This window comes from Stenella coeruleoalba (genome assembly GCF_951394435.1).
Source record: "Stenella coeruleoalba genome assembly, chromosome: 18".
Taxonomy (NCBI): Eukaryota; Metazoa; Chordata; class Mammalia; order Artiodactyla; family Delphinidae; genus Stenella; species Stenella coeruleoalba.
In genome coordinates, this window is record NC_137164.1 from 72,620,585 (window position 1) to 72,642,773 (window position 22,189).

At 42.7% G+C, this 22,189-nt stretch overlaps 1 long non-coding RNA gene across 1 annotated transcript; it reads right to left on the reverse strand.

Moving 5' to 3' along the window:
* Positions 1-2,032: 2,032 nt before the first annotated feature.
* On the reverse strand, positions 2,033-21,872 carry LOC307176492. Its single transcript, XR_013824793.1, has 5 exons — positions 21,753-21,872; positions 15,423-15,458; positions 13,266-13,490; positions 3,922-4,714; positions 2,033-3,103 (listed from the first exon to the last, which is right to left on the reverse strand). It is a non-coding gene; the product is annotated as an uncharacterized lncRNA (long non-coding RNA).
* Between the last annotated feature and the right edge of the window lie 317 nt (positions 21,873-22,189).

Sequence of the window (22,189 nt, forward strand, 5' to 3'; positions counted from 1 at the left end):
AGTCTTAATCTCAAGTATTCTTCACAAAATTGATTATTTAGGAATTTTTTAAACAATCTATGGTTAGAAAAGGGTCATAAGAGCAATGTAGCTTTTGAACTGTAAGAATTCTTACCCTCTCCAGGGAAAAAAAAGTCCCATTTCCCACAATGCCAATGTTGCACCACTAACGGAGCTTGCCTGGTAAAATTAATAATGTCATTGTATTATTTTCTATTTAAAATGGACACAAACAAGTAAAAAAAAAAAAAGACAGAGAGAGAGGGAAGAATCTGCCACTTCCAATTGATTCTGGCCTCTACTAATTTTTAAAGGTCTCAGGTTAAGCAACAAACATGCATTTAGTTTCTGACAAAAACATATCTTCTCTTCCTTTCTCTATTATTTAACAAATTAAAGTACCAGACCTGGCTTGTACGAAGCGTTCAGCCATTTGAGTTCCTGGAACTGACAGGAAATATTTATTTTTAAAAGCTGTTTATCAATCTAAAAATTTTAACAACTGATGATGCCTTTCTTTTAAAATATGGATTATCCTTTTTTTTTTTTTTTTTTGCAGTACGCGGGCCTCTCACTGCTGTGGCCTCTCCCGCTGCGGAGCACAGACTCCGGACGCGCAGGCTCAGCGGCCATGGCTCACGGGCCCAGCCGCTCCGCGGCATGTGGGATCTTCCCAGACCGGGGCAGGAGCCCGTGTCCCCTGCACCGGCAGGTGGACTCTCAACCACTGAGACACCAGGGAAGCCCTGGATTATCCATTTTTAAATAATGCAAACAAGAATTTCAGCATGGAATACTGTTAATGTCAATTAAGTGAGTTCACAAATAAGTTGTTCTTATTTTTAAGTTCCATAAAGGACTAGTATTTCCCCCTAGTCACTGTGAAATGTTTGAATAACAGCACTCCCTATGTGAATGTCTTTTTCTTTTACTGTCTTAACGCTGTTTCAAGTTAATTAGTCCATATGACTAATTACAAACACACACACAAACAGATACCGTTGTTTTTAAGCTTGTTCTCACAGTTGAAAAGAACCAAGCTCTTGGTATTGTGCAGTGTACAACCTATCTGAATGTATATGGCAGACCTGTTAATTCTAGATTTAATCATTTTATGATTATTATTTCAAGCAAAATTGTGATGCTATAACTAAGTCCCTTTTGGTCAGGGCCATACTTTAGATATATTACCTATATTGTGACATGCCACAAAAGAGAACACAGGGCTCACAGCAACAGAGGCAGGATAAATGCCTCGGTGAGATTCCAAGAGCATGAGTCATTTGACAACTTGCAATTGTTCACGACAAAGCAAGGGCAAGCTCAGTACCTTCTGATACACTAAAGGACAGAAGCAGACAAAAGGCTGATAATAGAGTCATGTTTAGGAACAAATGACAACTCTTACAATGTGCCGTAGCTCTGAAATGCTCGAGAAAATATGAAAGTAATTTTCCAAGCTTATTCCTTGATGTTTCCTTTTTAAAAGAAACATGATCTCTGGAGCCTTTGATTAAAGAAGGGTGGAATCGTTCTTTTTAATTCACTCTGATTTCACCTCAAAAGGGACGCCCAAGTTCCCTTTATTCCAGGTTGGCTCACATCAAACCAGAGGAAGGCAAAAAAAAAAACGTCAAGTGAATTTGAAGAGCCCTTTCCAAAACTGACATATACTCACATACTCAACTGTACTGTGAAAAAAAAAAAAAAAAGAGGAAGAAACTGATGGTCCTTATCTGCTACGGGATAAGTCAGAAGAATTTTTAGAATTTTCGTTTAAATAGTGTAACACGGAACATACACAACTCTTCCTGGCATATGGAATAACGCTTAAGTCAGGCACCAAATATGTATACTTCAAAGGTCACTCCCGTTGTGTATCTGCATTCGCTCATATCTCTAGGGTGAACATGGATTGCTTTGAAAAATAATAATAATAATGAAAGTTGCCCTTATTTAAAAAAAAAGCTAATGATGAATTATATATTATGTTTGGAGATAAAAATCTCAGAATCAGCATTCATTTCGGGGCCAGAGGTGAGAGATGCTGCTGGATACAGCAGGATGCCAGGAGGAGAAGGAGAGGACCGTGGTCCCCGCGGTGTTAATTGATAAATACACGGCCGGCCGAATAAAAGAATGGAAAGGGGCTGGGAAGCCGGGGCAGCCAGGGCAGTTAACACTCCGGAGCTGGGGAGCCTGTCCAACTAATCGGCCCGTTTGTTTTCACAGCTTTGCTGGGAACATTTGCAGGGCTGGCCCGGCACTCCCTGCCGAGCCTGAGAACGAGTGGCCAGCCAAGATACCAGCAGCACATTGTTTCACCTGCGCTGCCAGAGACTCGGGCAGAAAAAACACACACCACTCTGTCAAAACAGCCGTGGCCGCCGCGCGCTCGTTTTTCCCCGCAGCCCCGGTCCAGGCTGCCAAGGTACACGGCCCGGCTTTATCTCCGCGCCGAGAGATGCTCTGTGAGATTCCCGGCCAGGCGGGGGGATGTGACTTAGGAAAGGAACTGGAGTGCCCTCCCCCCCCCCGCCCCCCGGGGATGCCGGCTCTACCTGGGAAAGCCTGTGCCAGACACATTAAATCAGGTTCCCATAGCCCTCAGCCTGAGTCAGCACCTGGCCGTGAAATGACTCAAGACGCAAGGAGACCAGAGGATCAAGGAGGGGCTCCCAGCTGCAGGGCTTTTTAATTCCCCTCCTACTGCTGGAGTCACATGATTCAAAAATAAAAAAATAAAAAATTCAGCCCGCACAGAAACCTAAGGCAGAACTGGTCTCCTTTTGTCTTCCCTTTGTCATCCTGCACAGCCAGCCTCAGGACTGCCTGTGTTGGGTTTCCAATCCATCGGCCACAGAAGCCCCTGTGATAAGAGCTTTCTGATTAAGCCCTAAACCTTTGGTACATACCAGCTATGGCTACTGATGAAAGATCTCATGATATGTTCTTGTGTTTTTCTGACAACCACATGTTCCGTCTCCCGGAGGCATCTAGGAGTCCAGAGAGAAACCGACACGACATCTCACGGTGCGGGGGCGGGGACCTCCCTTAAACCGTCCACACGCAAAGTAGGCTGAAGTCTTCATCAGACACACACCTAGCGGAAGAGAAAACAGCTTATACACCCAAGCCGTGTGTTTAAAGTAAATTTTGTGTCAGGTAAAAAAAAAAAATCAAGTGTTGCTTGGCAATTAAAATAAGCAGAATGAGGTTATCTTTTAATTAACATTCTTCTAGTGGCAGGGGATGTTCAGATGTTGCCATTGTAAGATTTCCTGCCTCATCTTCTGTCTTCTTTAGATTATGTATTTCTAAAAATACCTTAGGTGACAGTTCAACAGGCAGGAGACTGCAGACGGTTGCACTACACATATGGAAATAAGCTCTGGCGTGATACCTGGAGCAATGATGGCAAAATCTGTATCAAAGGAGATGGGACCTGCATCGCTTTCCTTTTGTGTGAGGTGTGTGTCAGCCCAGAGCTCCGGCTGGAGATGCCACTTGGAACAAATGATGCTGGGGGTCCCCTCCACTCTCCACCCACAGGCTGCCTGAAAAGTACACAAAAGGGGCTTCTCCGGAAAGAAATTTACCGTGTACACTTGATCAGAGCGCAGGCATTTGCCTTCCCTGAAACAGAAGAGACACCAAAAAGCTGCCTCTGTGCCAGGGACTCTAGGGGACTTCCTCCTTAGCCTTCTGGGGAAACAATTATGCAATCCCTTCCCGCGACATGCTTCAAAATACACTTTTTAGAAAACAATTGTGGGGTCTTACACGGAATTCAGAGGATGTCCATGAAGCCGTTTTGGTCACAGCCTCTGGTCCGAGACACTGGCCAATTGGCTCAGTGACAGCAAATAAATAGGTGAACCCTCTCCCCCTGGACCCGAGCTTTCGCTCAGAGCATCTCACCTAAGAACCTCACCGCCACCTTCTCCTCCACGTACATTCCAAGGAATATGAAATACAGGTAATATCCAAATCGTTAAAAGATTAAAAACAGAGGACTTCATCCAGCTCCATTTTCCAGATGTTAAAGTCATTATGACTGCTTTTGCTAGCTCACCATGGAGCTCGGGGTTGTACCTCTTCAACTTCTGGACTCAGAAACACTTGAAAAGTCGCAATCCTTTGACCCTATTGTTGCATATTTTCTGGCCTTTCACTAAATTAGCTCATTGAGATCTGCTATTATAAAATTGATATTTTTAAAATTATTTTTCCCGGATTGAACAAATAGTTGGCTTTTGGTTTTGTTTTTTTTTTTTTTCGGTATGTTATCACCATCAGGTCCAAAGTTTCCATGAAAAAAATTTTTTTCCCTGAGGTATGTGAATTGTTTCCAGCAAAGAGCAACCTTTAAATCCCTGAAGCCCTCCAAACGTTAAGTTTCACCAGGAATCGAAAGAGATTTCCCTTTGCCCTGGAAGGATCACCGTCCATCAATTCCTGGGGACTGGTGTCTGCTGGTCCCCTCAGTGCCTGCACGCACCTCCTGACAGCAGAGCAAAAATCACTTTCACTGATCGAGGAGAGGTGATCCCCGATCTTGAAAACAGTTTTCAAAGCTTCAGTTAATCGTCAGAAATGGCCTCAGATGTGCAGCTAATCTCAGCATTCAAATTTCCTGGTTGTTCTGGTTTTCCCCGCTTGATAAGACTTTATCAGGCTGGAATGGAACTTCACTCTGATCCGGAATCAGGCACTGCAACGAAATATGTACATACCTTTCATATCTTCCTTTTTGGAAAGCCAGCGAATTTAATTGATAACGTGCTAAAATATGAAGCTGGAGTCCTGAAGTCTAGACTCAGTTTCAGCCACCAAACTGTAACTCGGTGGCTTCGTTTGGTATTAAATAAAACAACTAGAAAAATGTGCTATCCTGGGCTTTCCTAAGCTAAGTATGGAAAGCAAAAGGGAAAAATACAAAGAAGAAGTATTTACAAGGAAACTGGAGAGCGCTTTTGTAATATTGTATTAAAAATAAAAATTTTAAATTAACTTTAAATTTATTGATACCTCTAAGAAATTAATATATGCAAAAAAACTTTAATTCTTGTATTTGGAACAATATATATATGCTCTAAGATGTCTCTTTTTTAAAAAGCAAAATATAGGCAAGAGAATTAATAGAAGACTCATAAATGTTGTGAGCACCCGACTAACAAAAAGATTGAAACCAGGGCTGTAAGTATGAAAACAAAGTCCAAAAACTTAATAACCACTTCGGAAGACTGGTGATTTCTTACAAAATTAAACGCACTCAATACTATAAAATCCAGCATTTGTGCTCCTTGTTATTTCCCAAATGACTTGGAAACTTATGTCCATACAAAGACATAAACATGAATAGTAGCTTTATTCCTAATTGCCAAAACGTGGAAGCAACCAGGATGGACTTCAACTGGTGAATGGATACACAACCTGTGGTACATCTGGACAGTGGAATATTATTTAGCAATGAAAGGAAATGAGCTATCAAGCTGCAAAAAGACTAGGAGGAACCTTAAATGCATATTACTGCAGGAAAGAAGGCAACCTGAAAAGGCTCCACACTGTATATATGATTCTAACTATATGACCTTCTGGGAATGGCAAAACTTTGGAGACAGTAAAAAAGATTAATGTTTCCCAGGGTTCCGGGGATGGGGTGAAGGATGAAGAGATGAGGTACAGGGTTTTGGGGGGCAGTGAAACTATTCCGGGTGAGGCTGAAATGATGGATATATGTTGCTGTACGTTTGTCAAAACTCATAGAATGTCCAACACAAAAGACTGAACCCTGTGGAAACTACACTCAGCCTTCTGTATCTGCGGGTTCTTCATTCACGGATGCAAAAAACCTCAGATCAAAAAGAATTTTTTAAAAAATCCCCAAAAGTTCCAAAGAGCAAAACTTGAATTGGCTGCACACCTGGGCAACTAGTTACGTAGCATTTACATTGTATTAGGTATTATAAGTAATCTAGAGATGACTTAAAGTATATGAAAGGATGTGACTAGGTTATGTGCAAACAATATACTGCTTTATATAAGGGATTTGAGCATCTTGGATTTTGGTATCGTTGGGGGTCGCGGAACCAATCCCTCACAGATTCCAAGGGATAACTGCATGTATTTTAGTTAATAATAATGTATTAATATTGGCTCATCAATTGTAATATATATACCCCACTAGTGCGAGACGTTAATAATAAGGGAAACTGGGTGAGGGAGGAGAGTGAGGAAGGTATCCGGGAACTCTGTACTTCCCTTCCAATTTTTCTCTAAACCTAAAACTGTGCTAAAAATAAGCCTGTTCATTTTTAAATAAACCGTCCTAAAAATATACACTAAACGTAAAATGTCATTGAAAGCGTCACCCCACAAATAGGCCTTCAACGACTTAGCATTTTTAATATCTATTGTTCAGATTGGCGATGAGAGTCACCACTAATTCTTCTCCTTCCCCAATAACGTATTTAATTATTAGCATGGGGAAATTATTATTATAATTTGGACCCCCAAAGGTCTCTATTTTTATCACCTAAAGGAAAAAAGAGTTTCAGTACCCCTCTTTCCTTTACCAATATAAGCCCAGCTCAGTGAGACGGCTGCCACTTGCCGTACTAAATCTGTTTACTGTTCCACTTTGACAGCTTATTACTTTGTAGACACAACCTTACCAAGAATGCTCTTAACCCCATCATCCTATTCAGTGACGGATTATTATCCATCTCTCTAAGACTGACCTCTCGTTACCCTTAATCAGTGTGTCCGCACTGGCCAATCTACCGTCAGTACATTAAAAACCAGCTTGCAGCAGGGACTTCCAGTGGCTTTCACGTGGGGCCTGGGTCAGCCTCTTTGTGTGTGCCAGTCCTCCCCCCACCACCCTCCCTGAGCTGGAAAGGAAACTGGAAGGGTGTTCGGGACCCCTCCTACTTTCTGTTTTCCATGCTGAAGTTCCAAGTAAAATTTCTTTCGCAAAAAAAAAAGACTCTACTGCCAAGATGCTTTTTTTGAACCATTCATATAGACCATCTTATCTGCCTTATCGTAAAGAAATTAATAGAATTTCCCTTTAATTTGCTGTTGAAACTGCTCACTCTGCTACTAAGGTCAATTGCCTCTTTAAAACAAAATACACCAAGGACTGAAATTGTAGCTGGTAGCTACCACCCAGCAGGACATGTAAGGACAGCACTGGAGCAGCTCAAGGCAGTAGACGCTGACCTAGAAAAAGTCTGGGAGCTGGGGACCTAGAGACTTGAAAAAGAGAAGGATTTCCACGTTACTTAAGATTAGCAAGTGGCAGGGGAACACTCTGTGAAGAGAGGGCAGGTAGTAATAGATATTTATCCATCTCAGCAAAAAGATTTTGCTGGAAGGAAAGACAACGTATACCTTGGTAGAACCTATGTCAGTTTTCTCACTGATACACCTGGGTGTCCTGCCCACTCAGACCCTCAGACCATCCAGTCTTCTGGTAGCAAAGTGATGGCCCAAGCCCATATCCCACATAACACCAAGAGATAAACACATGTACATTCACATAGAGAAAAGGCTCTGTAAGGACACAGCAAGAGGGCAGCCATCTGCAAGTCGAGGTGAGAGATCTCAGAAAAAAAAAACTCCGCCAGCACCTTGATCTTAGCTGTTCCGCCTCTGTGCTATGGACTGAATGGCTGTGTCCCCTCATAATTCGTATGTTGAAGCCCTAGTCTCCAGTAGGATGGTATTTGAAGGCGGAGCCTTTGGGATGTGATTAGGTCATAAGGGTGGAGCCCTCATGAATGAGATTAGTGCCCTAAGAAGGAGAGACATGAAAAATGGTCACTCTCCCTGCCACGTGAAGACACAGCAAGGGGACAACCTTGTGTAAACCAGGAAGAGCACTCTCACCATGAACTTCACCAGGCTGGCACCTGGACCTCGGACTTCCAGCCTCCAGAACTGTGAGAAAAGAAGTTTCTATTGTTGAAGCCCCCCAGTCTTTGGTATTTTGTTATGGCAGCCCTAGCAAACCAATACAGCTTTCAAAAGGCTGATAGTCCTAGATATCATTCCATATCCATCCAAGATAGACTAAACCCCAGAAGAGAAAACTTGGAGACCAAAAAGAGAAGTCCTTTTCACATCCACAGGGTTGTGAGGCCAAGGGTATGGCTGACAGTGAGACAAAGGAGATGTTTTCAAAGGCTGAGACTCTCCCCACCTGTGGCCGTTCAGCACCCCACCCTCCACGGCATCCACAGGTGGACTCAGCACCCAGGCTCCTTCCCAGGTAAGACTCTCATCCCCATGAGAAGGTCTATAAGGAGAGTCAAGAAAAGCAGTGACAAACAAAGCTGTATTTACTTGTAAGAAGACAAAAAACGATGACTAACACCTTCTAGGTGTCTTGTCTGTTTACCTCTGGGTCTAACACTTGTGTTCATCCCCTCCATTCTCAGCAGCAGGGGCAGAGGCCTGTGTGCTTGTCTTAGAGGCCTTGGAGCCAAGCAGAGAGCTGCAGATGTGGGCAGAGGAATTCCAGTCGGAAGGAGGCAGTTAAGGGGAGAAAAGGTCCATCACATGCCCGAGGCCTTCGTAAGAAAAGGGTGAACAAAACTGCCCTCAGGGTTTGGAGGATCAAGAAGGAATTGCCTGGATTGGGTAACAGACCTGAATTCTGAGGGAGAATTACCTCAGAAGCAGCCTGCCGAAGAGGATCCTTTCAGGAAAGATTACCCAAGGGTAGGATGCAGAGCGGAATCAGGTAATAAATCATCAGAAGGAATTTAGAGCAAAGTCAGAGAAGAGCTGAGATTCTCAAGCAATTCGACGTCGTATTAAAATCCACAAAGACCTGGAAACAATATTAGGCTTCTAATTAGGGTCTTTGAATGCAATTAGGGATAGGATATGTGGATAAAGGGATCATTGAGACAAGGAAGAAATAATAGAGCTGTAGCGTCAAGCAGGGTTCCAGTAACAGCTGGTAGAGCTCTGACTGAAGCTCATTTAATGGAGGGCAACGTGGAGGATGCGGGCAGGGGCCGGGCAGCACGCAGGGATGCTGAAGCCCCAGGGACCACAGAAGGCCGATGTCAGCGCCGCAGGCCTGGCGGGACAAGGCAGGGGCCTGGTGTGAGCAGAGCAGAGCCAGAGCTACATGGAAGGGGGGGCCACTGGGGGCCGGAGCTGCACCCGTGGAGAGATGCGGCTCAGCCAGAACTTGGGGAGCCATCTACTGGGAAGCAAAGGGTGTAAATCAATGGCTGCCCCCATCCCCTCCCACCCTCTAAAATCACACGGTCCTCCCATCGGTCAGCTGGACTGGAAGCCGCAAGGCAAGAGAGCCTGGGGCTCTGGTCCCTGGGCAGGACCTCCCCATGCACGCAGCAGGGCTGCACGCGGCAGGCACGGGGGGGCTAAGCAGGGGGACAAGAGGAAGGGCCAGGTGCCCAGCCTCCTGTGTTCGATGCCTGCACTATAAGAACCCAAGTACCTTGACTAAACGTTGGTTAACTAATAAGGAAAACAGTCTTCTCACAGACAAGGCCCCAGACAAAACCCTCCGGAAACCTTGCCCCTTCTCTCTCCCCAGCGCACTCAGCATTGACCTCAGGCTGCAAGCCCAGGACTGCCAGGAGGCCTCCCCGCAGCAGAGACGTGTCAAGGGCGAGGTGAGGGGCGACCGCCTGCACAGGGAGTAGGGGGTGCGTGATCTGTAGTGAGTATGAAAACAATAATAAAACCCACCCAAAGCCCAACTCAAAGTTTTCTGTTATCACCCTGAGCTGGCAAAGCTAAACAGTGTCCGTGAAAAGAACGTTTCCCCCAGACCAAAGCTTTTGTGCCACAAACGCTAAGCCAGGGCTGTAGTAACTGTTGAATTTTAGTAATCCATGCGTGCCTCAAATTTGCACAATGTTTAGAAATCGAGGTATAGTTAATTTACCACATTGTGTTAGTTTCAAGGGTACAGCAAAGTAATTCCGTTATACATATATATATATTCTTTTTCAGATTCTTCTCCTTTATAGGTTATTACATTATAGGTTATTAGTTCCCTGTGCTATACAGTAGGTCCTTGTTGTTTACCCGTTTTATATATAGTAGTGTGTGTATGTTAATCCCAACCTCCTAATTTATCTCCCCACCCACCGAAAAGAAAAGAAAAAAAAACCCAAAAAGTATGTTGCATGAACTTTTTTCCCCAAGTGAACTATTAGCTCAGTAAGGACAGATAATGTGCCAATTTTTGTGTGTGGGTTTTCCTTTCTACCATAGGAATTTCTACATAGTTGGTATTGATAAATGTATTGAGGGATGAATTAATTCAGAGAAAAATTAAAAGCCTTTAACACATAAAAACATTAGCACAATTTATTACTTATCCCTTAACAAACAAAGTATCAGAAAACCCCTGGGGATATACTTGGTCCCTGATACACCAGGAACCAGTACCGCACAGAAGTTTCAAGAGGAACTTCCGAAAAATTTGGAATAGTTTGAGCTCACGTCAGACATAGCCCCGTTATCCCCAGCCCCTGAGATGCTAAATATTCCAGAATTTAAACAGGGGCTTGAAAATGATCCATGAAAGTGCAGAGATTGTATACATACCAGAATCTGAGATACTTCACTTCTGTCAATCTATGTGAAAACCTTGAGAGATTAAAATCTCTAACAGTGAAACAGTACAAACCCAAGATGTAATATTTTTATTCAGTAAGCGCAAACTTTATTTCATACATGAACAATTTCATGGAAACTGACTACCTTTTAAAATGGAAGCTTCTTTTTTTACATTGTTAGCTGCTTGTTTCAAAACTAAAGAACCGATCAAGACAATGATTACTATGATTCTTAAATGATTATGGCAGAAAACATTTTGTCAAATGGGGAGGGGGAGTCTTAGAAATGGATTTGTTCCGTGTGTCAGATACGGCCACCAGGCTGTATCAGCCATGTATCAGCTCCCAGGCTGGCAGCTCCACAATTCCGGGAGGAACATCCACACCCAACAGGGGGCTGTAGGAGAAGGTGTCACCTCTTCTGGGGAAACTTTTTATCTGCCAGAAAAAAGTCTTACAGAGCTCTTACCAGACTTCCCTGGGGTCTCCTTTGCTGAACCTGCCCTCGGGAGGAGGCTTTCGCCCATCATGTGCAAGGGCCATGGTCCACCTGCTGGACCGAGGCTGCCCAGGACCTGCCCAGCCTGCGAGAGGCCCTGCCTGCTGCTCCCACAGCCGAGGTGGGTGCTTGAGGGGGGAGGGGGAAGCTGAGGTCGCAGGCAGACCCACCGTATTCATTGTCGTCATGTTATACCACTGCTTCAAGAATCATGCTCAACACTTGAAACTAACAGAACACTGTAAATTAATTATACTTCAAAAAAAAAATCATGCTCAGTCTCATTTACTGTTTATTATTTGCATACCTTTCTTGTTTTAAATGACACGCCGGTGCCAACTTGGGTCTAGACCTGGTGTTAGAATATAGGTGACAAACGATATCTCACCACTTGGGCTTGGAATTCAGCCTCAAGGCCCTGGGGAGATACAGCACAGGTCAGGCACCTGGGAGACAGCCGAGGATGCCTGCTGTTCACACAAGTTCAGGGCTCCTGAAGGTCCCAAGGGAGCTGCAGACAGAGCTTCATTACATCACAGGCGTTTGCATTACTACAATCAGGGGAGGTGAACCGTTAGAGTACCGTTAGATCCCCTGTGAAACGCCCCCAGGAACCCCCAGAAATGGGGAGTGGGGACTCTGGGAGAGAGGGGTCTGAGGCACTTTGCCATCACCTCCAGGTGCACAAGTTCACGAAATTGAACGTTTCCTGTTGATGGGATCTCATTAATATCCCCAGGCTCATGAGACCTGCAGTGAACTCAGGTTACGGAATAAAGTAATAGATATCTTTAATATACATAAAGAATGGAAAATATATGATTTAATCTGGGTGACCCTAGGACAGAAAGCCTCCATCTTTAATCTCAGGAGCAGATGTGCTTTTCCGTTCAAACTCTGAAAAGGCACAATACCAACCGATGGATAGCAACATAGTCACAGCCAGCTACTAAATGATTAAATCTGTTTGAATCTCAAACAGAAAAGAAAAAAAAAAAGTTGAATTTTGGGCAATTTTTTAGAGTTAAGGGAAGTACTCCTACTAAGTGCCTTTTTGAAATGTGGGCCGTTTATTTAATATTTCTTCCTTCTTATCTGGCACACCACTTTATCATCAAAAAGATAGATGCTTAGGAAATAACTTCATACACATGCATCAGCTAAGAACAGATTACCTGATTAACAGTAACCTCCGTGAACAGATTCAGACATGCGGAAGTCGGTGGCCACTGGTCTAGGTTCAGCAACTTGGGCTAGTGTCTCTCTAACTTCCTTGACTTTTCCTAATGACTCTTGCTTCAGAATCACAAGATGGCTGCTGCACCTCCAGCAATCAAGTCCAAATGTGTAATAAGATGAATGGTGAGGGATGAAGGGCTTTCTCTTCATAGGGCTTCTACCGATTATCAGGGAAGGACGGTTCTCCCCAGAGATACACTCTTGAATGTTATTAGCCCAGAACTATATCCTAAGGCTATCCCAAACTATGAAGGAGACTAGAAAATCAAGTATTGAGCTTTCCAGATTCTATATGCCTTCCTTCCTGAACTGTAAAAAACAAAAGACAAAACAAAAACCGAATTCACTCACTTCTCTTCTTCCATTCCCATTTTTATCACACTTGGACTTAATAGGTTCATTAGCAAAAGCCAGAATTTCTGAGCCATGAGATGACCCTGTTAACTCTGAGTACAGAATCCTCAGGCTTTGCTGCACTGAGGGTAACAAAGCCCAAAGCCCAGGATGTGAGGTGAGCCCTGAAAGTCTGTAGGACGTGCCGGACACGGTCCTGTCATCTGATGGCAGATTCAGGATGCTGGAGGCCTGTTTAGGGGTTCTGGGCTCCAACTTCATGATGTACTAACTGGATTACACTCTGAGTCTCAGTTTTCAATCCTATAAATGAGGAACAATAGCCCCTCCCTTTCCCACTGGAATACAGGGAGGTTCAAATAAAATATTTCCAAATGGTTATGAAAACCAGAAAACATTACAACAATGCAAGGTAATATCAGAGCCTCCGTGTTAAAATTAGTCCTAAAACAAGAGTAAGAAAAAATAAGTAAATAAGCATGGCCGTATTTAGCTCACTGCCTCTGTTGAGGGCCTTCCCCATCCATTCCAACTTCCTTTACAATCCAAATGCTCACCTTTATCTTCAAATGCATGTGTCACTTCCCAGACACAGCCCAGGTAGCCCTGCTTCCTTCCTTTTCGGCACATCATCTTTAGTTCTCTCTTCTCCCCAGCCAGCCGTCTACCCCCAGGAGAATTCACTCTGCAGACGTACTGTTATTTTCATAAACAAAACCGCCAGCTCTGCATGCCTGGAAACAGCCAATACCCTTGGGGCTGAGTCGCACTGCCTTTCATGTCTGAACAGGACGAGTGACACAGAATCAGTATTCAGATCTTCCAGAAATACCCTCCTATGGAGTAAGATAACCGCTCTTCCATCAGAATATCATGAATATTAGGTGAGATAAATATACTGTCAAATGTAATGACATCCTCTTCCCAGCTCCCTCGTAAAGAAGTATTGAGAACATGTAATTGCCCTCAAAAGATGTCTGTTTTATGATAAATCATTACCTAAATATTACACACCAGAGACCTGTACTATTAAAGGGGGTTGAAATTACTCATGAAATATTAGCTGTGTTTTACTTAAGCTCTTTGGACCTAATTCATAAAAATTAATTCATGGTGTATAAGAATAATCTCTAGTCCTTAATACAATACTTCTGTAATTCATTAAATTCTTTAATCCCATCACCCCTGATCATGTACATTTGAAGTCTAGTCCTTCAGAAGGGAAAAAACTACTAACTCTCAACAAGCAGAAGAAACATCAGAGTTTTCAAACGGGACCCACATCTCAAAAGATCACAAAGAAACTTACAAAATACGGAGAACTCGGAGTGAAACAAAAGCCAGACCAGTTATATCTCTTTTCAAATTGACTTTTGGAGAATAAACCTAAGTTAACAAAAATGTGAATTTCAGAGGAATTTCTCGGGGAATTACGTGCATCCTGTCTAAGGAGGGAAGCGTGATTTCTAAGTTTTCATGGCATATCCCAGGTTCCCTATAATCACGTCACTGGGTTTTTGGTATTTTTAAGATGTTATCAACATGGAGCTCTGGGCCCTTTGGGGCGACCGTGGGCCTGTGTGTGTCAGTCAGCTTTGCACCAGTGTCATCAAGAAAACAATATTATAAAATATCATTTATTATTTCCCACAGTTAACAATTAAGGAATTGTTTGTTCAGTTTATTGACTCACGTCTCCTCTACCTCTGGGCTGTGACGCCCATGAGGGCAGGGCCTTCTTCTGTCTTGTTGACCTCTACACCCTTTGCCACATGATACAATTTCAATTAGTATTTTTAAATCGAAAGCTAACATATTTCACTAAATTTACTCTTGTCCAGCCAGAGTAAGTAATGTGAATTCAAGTCACAATACATTTATTGATTTTCCACTAAAAATAAAGGCTTATAAAAGGGAGGAAAAGAATCCCTTACGTTTGTATTATCCTAAAGAGTTGACTAACTTTTCGTGTGTGTCATGGAGTGTTACACTCACGTTAACCCTCTGAGGAATTAGGGTAGATTTTTTTCCCTAGATTTTATAGGTAAAGATACTGAGATTCTGGGAGATAACTGACATCATAATGCAAACCAGTTACGCAATGGGGGAAAGGTAGCTGGGTGAAGCAGCAGCATATATGGGTTCCGGATCCATATGCCACTATTCACATCAGACAAGTCACTGAATTTTGGTGTCTTCATCAGAGAAATTAGGAGGATCAAGGTGGCCCTTAAGTTCCTCTCTAGTTAAATTCATCTTTGCTGAAGGACACTTGTTTTGAGAGATGTTCAGAGCGAGAGAAATCCAGGTGTGTATGGTATCTCCAGGATGCTGCATTTCGCCTCACAGAACAGGATCTGAAGGTAGGAGTGTGAGCAAATAGGGGCTATTTTCTCACGTGACTCATGGTCCAGCGGCCAGCAGACCCAGGCTGGCCCAACTGCTCATAGTGAGTCAGGCTCTTTCCTTCCTCATCCTTACAGGGAGATTCCCATCTTCGTGATTAATGGTGACCACTCCACTTTCAAGAATCTAAAAAAAACCTCCTGGAACTAACAAGTGAGTTTTGTAAGACTGCAGGATACGAGACCGACACACAAAAATCAGTCATATTCCTATATACTAACAAACAAGGAACAGTTGGAAACCAAAATTTCAAAAATCAATACTATTTCCAAAGATCCAATTTCTTACAAAATTAAACACATACTTACCATATGATCCAGCAACGCTGCTCTTGGGTATTTACCCTAGAAAAAAAGAAAACTTATTTTTACAATGAAAGACGGACACAAACGTTTAAAATAGGTCTATTCATAATCACCACACACTGGACACAATCCAATGTTCTCCCACAGGTAACAAACTCTTGTACATCCATATGATGGAATATTACTGGGCAATAAAAAGGAAGAAACTATTGATACACACAATTTGGATGAATCTCAGAGCCATTAATCTGTGTAAAAGAAGCCAGTCTCCAAAGATTTACACAGCATATGAGTGTGCTTAGATGGCATTCTCAAAAAGATAAAACAATACAGTAGTGCCACCTGACTGGTCAGTGGTCGCCAGGGGTTAGGATGGGTATAACCACAAATAAGTAGCTTTGAAGAGCAGTAGAATTGTCCTGTTTCCTGATTCGGGTGATGGTTACACACATGTTAAAATGCAAAGACCAAAATAATGAAAGGTCTACTTTACTATATTAACATAAAATTTTTTTTAAAAAACATCAATTATATATGCATCTTTAGCGGATCCATAGCGCATACTGAGAAAAGTAAGAAACACAAAACCCGAGCAAAGATACCATTATGAGATCTGAGTATTTTAAAATATTCATTTCAGAGGCAGCTCTTTCACCCATCCTGCTACTTCTATCCAGCCCATACATACATTCAGCCATTAGTTCAATAATCCCAGCATCTTCATCCATAAAAACGAATATATTTGTCTCAAATTTTTTCTAATTAATCAACTCATTTGATTTAGCCTGGTACACATAATCCCAGAAATGAGGAACATTTTAAGTATTGATATTCATTTATATTTTACTAGGAAGAGATTTAAATGACTCTTATTATTAGCGAGCTTAGTGCCTTGTATACAAAGTAATAATATATTTCCTTGAGTAAAGAACGGAATCTGGGACTCACTCCAGCAGGTTCCCCTGAGACCAGCTAAGACGACCAGTGGCTTCCGGGTGGGGCTGGGCCTGAGCAGTATCACCAATCGGGGACTGGTATTTTACCAAGCACTACATGGTAGCCTAGACCACATTTTCTTTTTAGGTTCTGTGACTCTGCCTGTGTCAGAATAATAGCGTTAGACAATTCTTCCAAAATGGGGAGGAAAGAAAAAAGGGAGTAGCCAAAAGTTTCCCCGTGTTCTCATCATGTTCAGCTATTTTTATTATCCATTTCTCAGAGGAACCGGGACGCACAGCAAGAGGTGAGCGGTGGTGAGCAAGGGAAGCTTCATCTGTATTTACAGGCGCTCCCCATCGCTCGCATTACCACCTGAGCTCCGCCTCCTGTTAGCATTATGGTGAGTTGTGTAATTATTTCATTATATATTACAATGTAATAATAATAGAAATAACGTGCACAATAAGTGTAATGCGCTTGAATCATCCTGAAACCATCCCCCACAACCCGGGTCCGTGGAAAGATTGTCTTCCACGAAACTGGTCCCTGGTGCCAAAAAGGTTGGGGATCGCTGCTCTAGGATCATTCCTAGAATGGGAGTAGCAGGAATAGTTCAGAGTTATGAACATTTTAAATTATAATAAATATTGCCAAATTACTCTTCAAAAGTCTTCTACTAGTTTACATACCATTAATAACATATCGGACTGCCTGTTTCCCCAAACCCCCCGTAGAGAATGATCAAATGTATGTATTAATATTTGCCTTGGGCTTCCCTGGTGGCGCAGTGGTTGAGAGTCTGCCTGCCGATGCAGGGGACGCGAGTTCGTGCTCTGGTCCGGGAAGATCCCACATGCCGTGGAGCGGCTGGGCCCGTGAGCCATGGCCGCTGAGCCTGCGTGTCCGGAGCCTGTGCCCCGCAACGGGAGAGGCCACAACAGTGATAGGCCCGCGTACCGCAAAAAATAGATAAATAAATAAATAGGGAATTGTTGAGGAAAAGAGAAGAATGAAGGGGTCACAGAGGTGAGGAAGAAGTTATAAAAAAAAAAATATTTGCCTTTTCAACTCTAAATATGTCTTTTGTAGTGATTTGGATTTCCTGAGGTTTAGCATGTTTTATATTAGGTATTCTTATTTCTTATTCTGTGAAGTCTCTGCTCATATCATTTTCCTGTTGGAGAGTTTTATTACAGACACTTAAAACCTCTTTGCATACCATAAAGAGTCATTGTTCCCCAGGATGGCTCAATATTTGTTTCCAGTTCTTTTGTATTTTGACTTGGAATTTGAATTTTGCATTCAGACCAATTGATCGACTTTTTTTACGGCTTCAAGATTTGCCTTCTCATTTAAAATGTCTTCCTTACTCAGTTATGTTTTCCAAGAGCAACAGTGAGCCCTCATTTCAGTGGTTTCTGCCATCTTGGTAGGAGCGCATCTGTCCCCTGATGTGGGTACAATTGTCTCCAGGACGTGGAGCATAAAATAAGCAAACCGAGTTTGTTAGCTTATTATTTTAGTTGTTGTGATTCAGAGGGTTTGAATGTTATCTGTACTGCAAAGGCTTCCAGCTTCTCCCGGGGAGCCCCAGACTGGACCTTGGCTCAGTGAGAGGTCTTCAGAGCAGATGTATCCACCTGTAAACTGAGATTACCATTGGACAATGGATAACATCAACAGACTGAGTAGACAAAAACTTGCTCCCAAGGGAATGCATCCTCTTGCCCTAAAACACTGTCTCAAGTATGATCTTCATCTCTGCTCTGAAAAACCCAACTGACTTTTTACCAGTTGGAGACAATTTCATCACTTGGTATAGAATTCCTTAGCGTCCAAAACAGTGAAGGCTGGCAAGTGAAAAAACAACACTCAGTTTACCTGTGGCTACATGGTGTGTGTACATGTACGTGTGTATATGTGGGTGTATACACATCTGTCTGTGTTTGTATATTAGCCCTTCTCTCATTTTCAATGGGATCCTCATTGCAAGAAAACCCTTGCTGAAGTCTTCCTATTTCAAAGAACCAAGTAATTTGGTTGGGAATAGTTGAATCACTGACCACCATCATACAAAAACTCCTTATGCACATATGAGAGTTTCTCTTGGTTTCTTGGTAATAATCAAAGCGTAATCATAGCCCAGTTTCTTGAAAATCAGCCTCCATCTGCTTGTGTTCATGCCTGGCAGTGGGAGTTGCATCTTGGTAGTTATGACCTTTAGAGGAGTCTGCAGGAAAAGGATGAAAGTTCATGGGTCAAAGCGTCCAGATTTTAAACAGAGTTTAGCTTTTTCTTCCTGCTTCAGCCCAGTGGGGGTATATTTCCCATGAGAGGCTTGTTTTTTTCTTTTTTTTAAGAACAGTCATAGGAACTGGATCACCTTGTACAGGATTAGTAAAATCTCCCCAGGAAGTGTTAATTTAGTGCAAACTATTGGGTCCTGGATGGGTGGATCGCAGTACAAACTTCCCCCTTCTCCCTGCTCTTCCAGAAGAGACACAGGAGGACTCAGGAAAACAAATAATTTATGAGGAGCACTGACCACATTAAAACACTTTGTAGTTGTTATTTTTAAAGTCCCAAGCTTTCAAGAGGAAAGACTTGTTTTTCTTAGGAAAGATTAACAGTAAGATGCTAGGCGGGTGATGGCCAAAGAGAACATTCTAAGGGATTACATAGTCCCTTCTGAGCACTTAGGGAAGCAGGAGACTTTCCTGCGTTTATTTGGAAAAGAGTACTAAAAGCAAAAAAACTGAAGTTGTTTGAGGTAATATTTAGAAAAGCGTTTATTTAAAGGAAGGAAGGTATCGCAAACTAGTGATGTTTTTATGTTGATCCTTCGGATGAAAAATTTGTAATCAACAAGAAAGAAATATGAATAAAAGAAAAGGTTGTATACCTAATGAGTTTGAACACATTTAATCTGTAGCTTAACACTAAAGCTATTAGTGAATTTAATGGTGGTTCTGCCTACTGATAAATTGCGATGAATACCAAACACATATTCCATTAGCCGTGGTAACTCGGGGTTAGACTCTTGGATTAATTGGATTCATTTGAATTATCCCTTAAGAATATCTATTGAGAGTCTAGATATTAATCCTGTATACTTTTGAATGGTTTTCTATGTAATCAAAGCAAATGTATATTAATCCTCTTAAATGAAATATTTTTCCAGAAATAGACAATGGTAACAGATTGAAATGTTTTGGAAGCGTGATCTGTCTTTCAGAGTTGAGCAAATGGTAGATGACAACCTTGAAACATGGGGGGAAGAAAATACTTTCTGTCTTCTGTAACTGTTGATGCTTGTCACATTTGAGATGTTTTTATTTAAGAAGTTTTTAAGCATGTTAGCCGGTTGTCTGAATTCTGAGGCATCGGTGTCTGTGATCCTGAGAATGTCTGGCCAGAGCAGCAAATGGACTGGTCAGCAGAAAACCAGGGGGTAGATCATCAGGGCCCATGGCTATCTTCTGGCTGCCATCCGAAACCTAAGGTCTTCGCCACAAAGCCAGGACACGGGGGCCCCAGAGGAGGCACGTGTGAGGACTGCCTCTCCTCCATGCTATGCCAAATCCCTGTGCTCTGCTGAGGGGTCACCCCGAGGCCTAAGTGCCCGGGGCCCCTCCAACCAGCAACAAAAGGCAATTTCCGGAAAAGGGGGCAACTCCGTCAGCTGCGCAGGGTACACATTCCTGCCGACGTGGCAGACGCTCCCCCCGCAGCGGGAAGGGCCGGCAACCCACTCAGCTGTCTCCACACGGGGAATCAGTTTCAGCAGAAGAGAAGAACTTTGCTAGTTCCCCAAGCCGCCAGTTGAGATCACACTCGAAATAGATACAAAATAAGGAAATAAACAAACACGTGCAAAGGAAGAGCTGGCTCATCAGAGGATAATCCAGGATGACAAAAGCCTTGCCAAGAGCGGGCTTTGGAGGGACATAGCTGAGGGCGGTGGACCTCTCTAGAACAGGCCAGAGACACACCCATCCTCGGGCTTAGAGCAAAAGAGACCCAGGAGAGATGTCCCAGCTCCACAGAGAGCTCTGGACATGATCCAATGTCCGTAATATGATCTTATGGTTGTCAATTGTGACTTGTTTCAGGCAAAATTTCAGAAAATCGTAAATGAAAGAACTGGTTAATATAACAAAATCGCCCACTTTTTGGTAACCGATAAATAACACCAAACAAGAGAACAGGCAGATTTCACTTTAAAAATGGACATATTCCCTTCCTACTTCTCACAATGCCAGAAATACTCTTTCATCAATACCAAAAGAGAGGAAATCGATTTACCTAGATGATTTTAAAGTGTAATTCTTAAAGGGCCAGTAACTATGTTCAGGCAAAGATAAAAGTAACAAATATCTGGGTTCTTTTATCATAAAAACATAGTAGTTCTTATTGTGATTATAACTGTGAGAACAGATGGTTTTTAAATGTTTTACAGCTAAACTTAGTAGTTAAAACATGTTAAATTTGTATCTTTTTCATAGTTTATAGTAATTGAATCCGTGAAAACTATTTTACAACGCGATCCCAGCAAAGTAACTGATAGAAAAAATAAGAGGTTACAAATAACACAAATATCCTGAAAAATCACGAACTCCCACCAGATCCTCGAACACAATTCCTGCCATGAAAGGACAGCTGTGTTCGTCTGAAGACTGTATTGGGCCGTGAGCGATAAAAGTCATGAGCACTCCAGGAAGCCAGTAAGGAAGCCGGATTGTTCCTCTTGGTCATCCCTGATTCACTCTGCCCTTTTGTCCTGAGCCCTCAAATCACAGCCTCTAGTTATTACCCTCCTCTCCCCGAGCCAAAAATAAACCAAGATCTTATTGTATTGAAACCCCTATTGACAAAAGAGGGTCATCTGCTCTCTCCCATAGGCCGTTAAGAACCGCCACATGCATTATAAATACACGGGGTAGGAGTGGGGAGCCCAGCTGGACATAGATTTCCTATCCCACGGACTTGGAAAAAGAAAAGGGTGCTTTCAATATCATTTGTACCAGCATCAACACTGCTGGCTTTTTGAGTGTTTCAGTGCTAGAAAATTACACAGTTCAACCCACATCTGCCAGGGGTATCTTTTTCACTCGTCTGCCTATTCTGGAGGTGTTACATCTCTTGACAATACCAAATCAATAAACCTAATTTGCAGCAACATACCACATTACAGCATTTTTATATCACACTTCCAAAAACCAGAGCTCTAGAATCTTGAAAATTTAAGCCACATACCAACTCCCAACATTTAGATCTTTTCCAGTAAAAAATATAATAATCAAGTTTTTTTATATACAGTGCAGTTTCCGCCTTTCCTACTTCTGTCAATAGTATCATTTCAGTCACCTGGGCTTCAGACTTTGTAGCTATTACCTTAGATTCCCTCTTCTTCCGTGTGTCTGTGTCTGATCAGGCGCCAGGTTCCATCACTTCTTCAGAATGTCTTCTACCTTTGTCCATTCCATCCATTTCCAGTGGCATTTTCCTCCTCCAATGCCCCATCATTTCACACCTGGATTAGCACAGTCCTTTCCTAAGCCATCTCTCTCTCTCTCATCTCTCCCAGCTCCAATTCATTCCACTTAAGCCCTGCCTGACTGGTCTGCAAGAAATCTTAATTTTTCATTTCATTCGCCGTCTCAAAAGCTTTCAGTGCCTCAAAGTGGCATTCTCATCCCCCCAAGGTCTCCCCGGTCCAGCTTTCCAAGCGACTCTCCCCTCTCTCCAGGGTCGTGAGAGAGCAGACACTGCACGCATCCTGGGCACTGCATGCCAATGCTTCACACCACATTTATTCACAGGCTGCATCC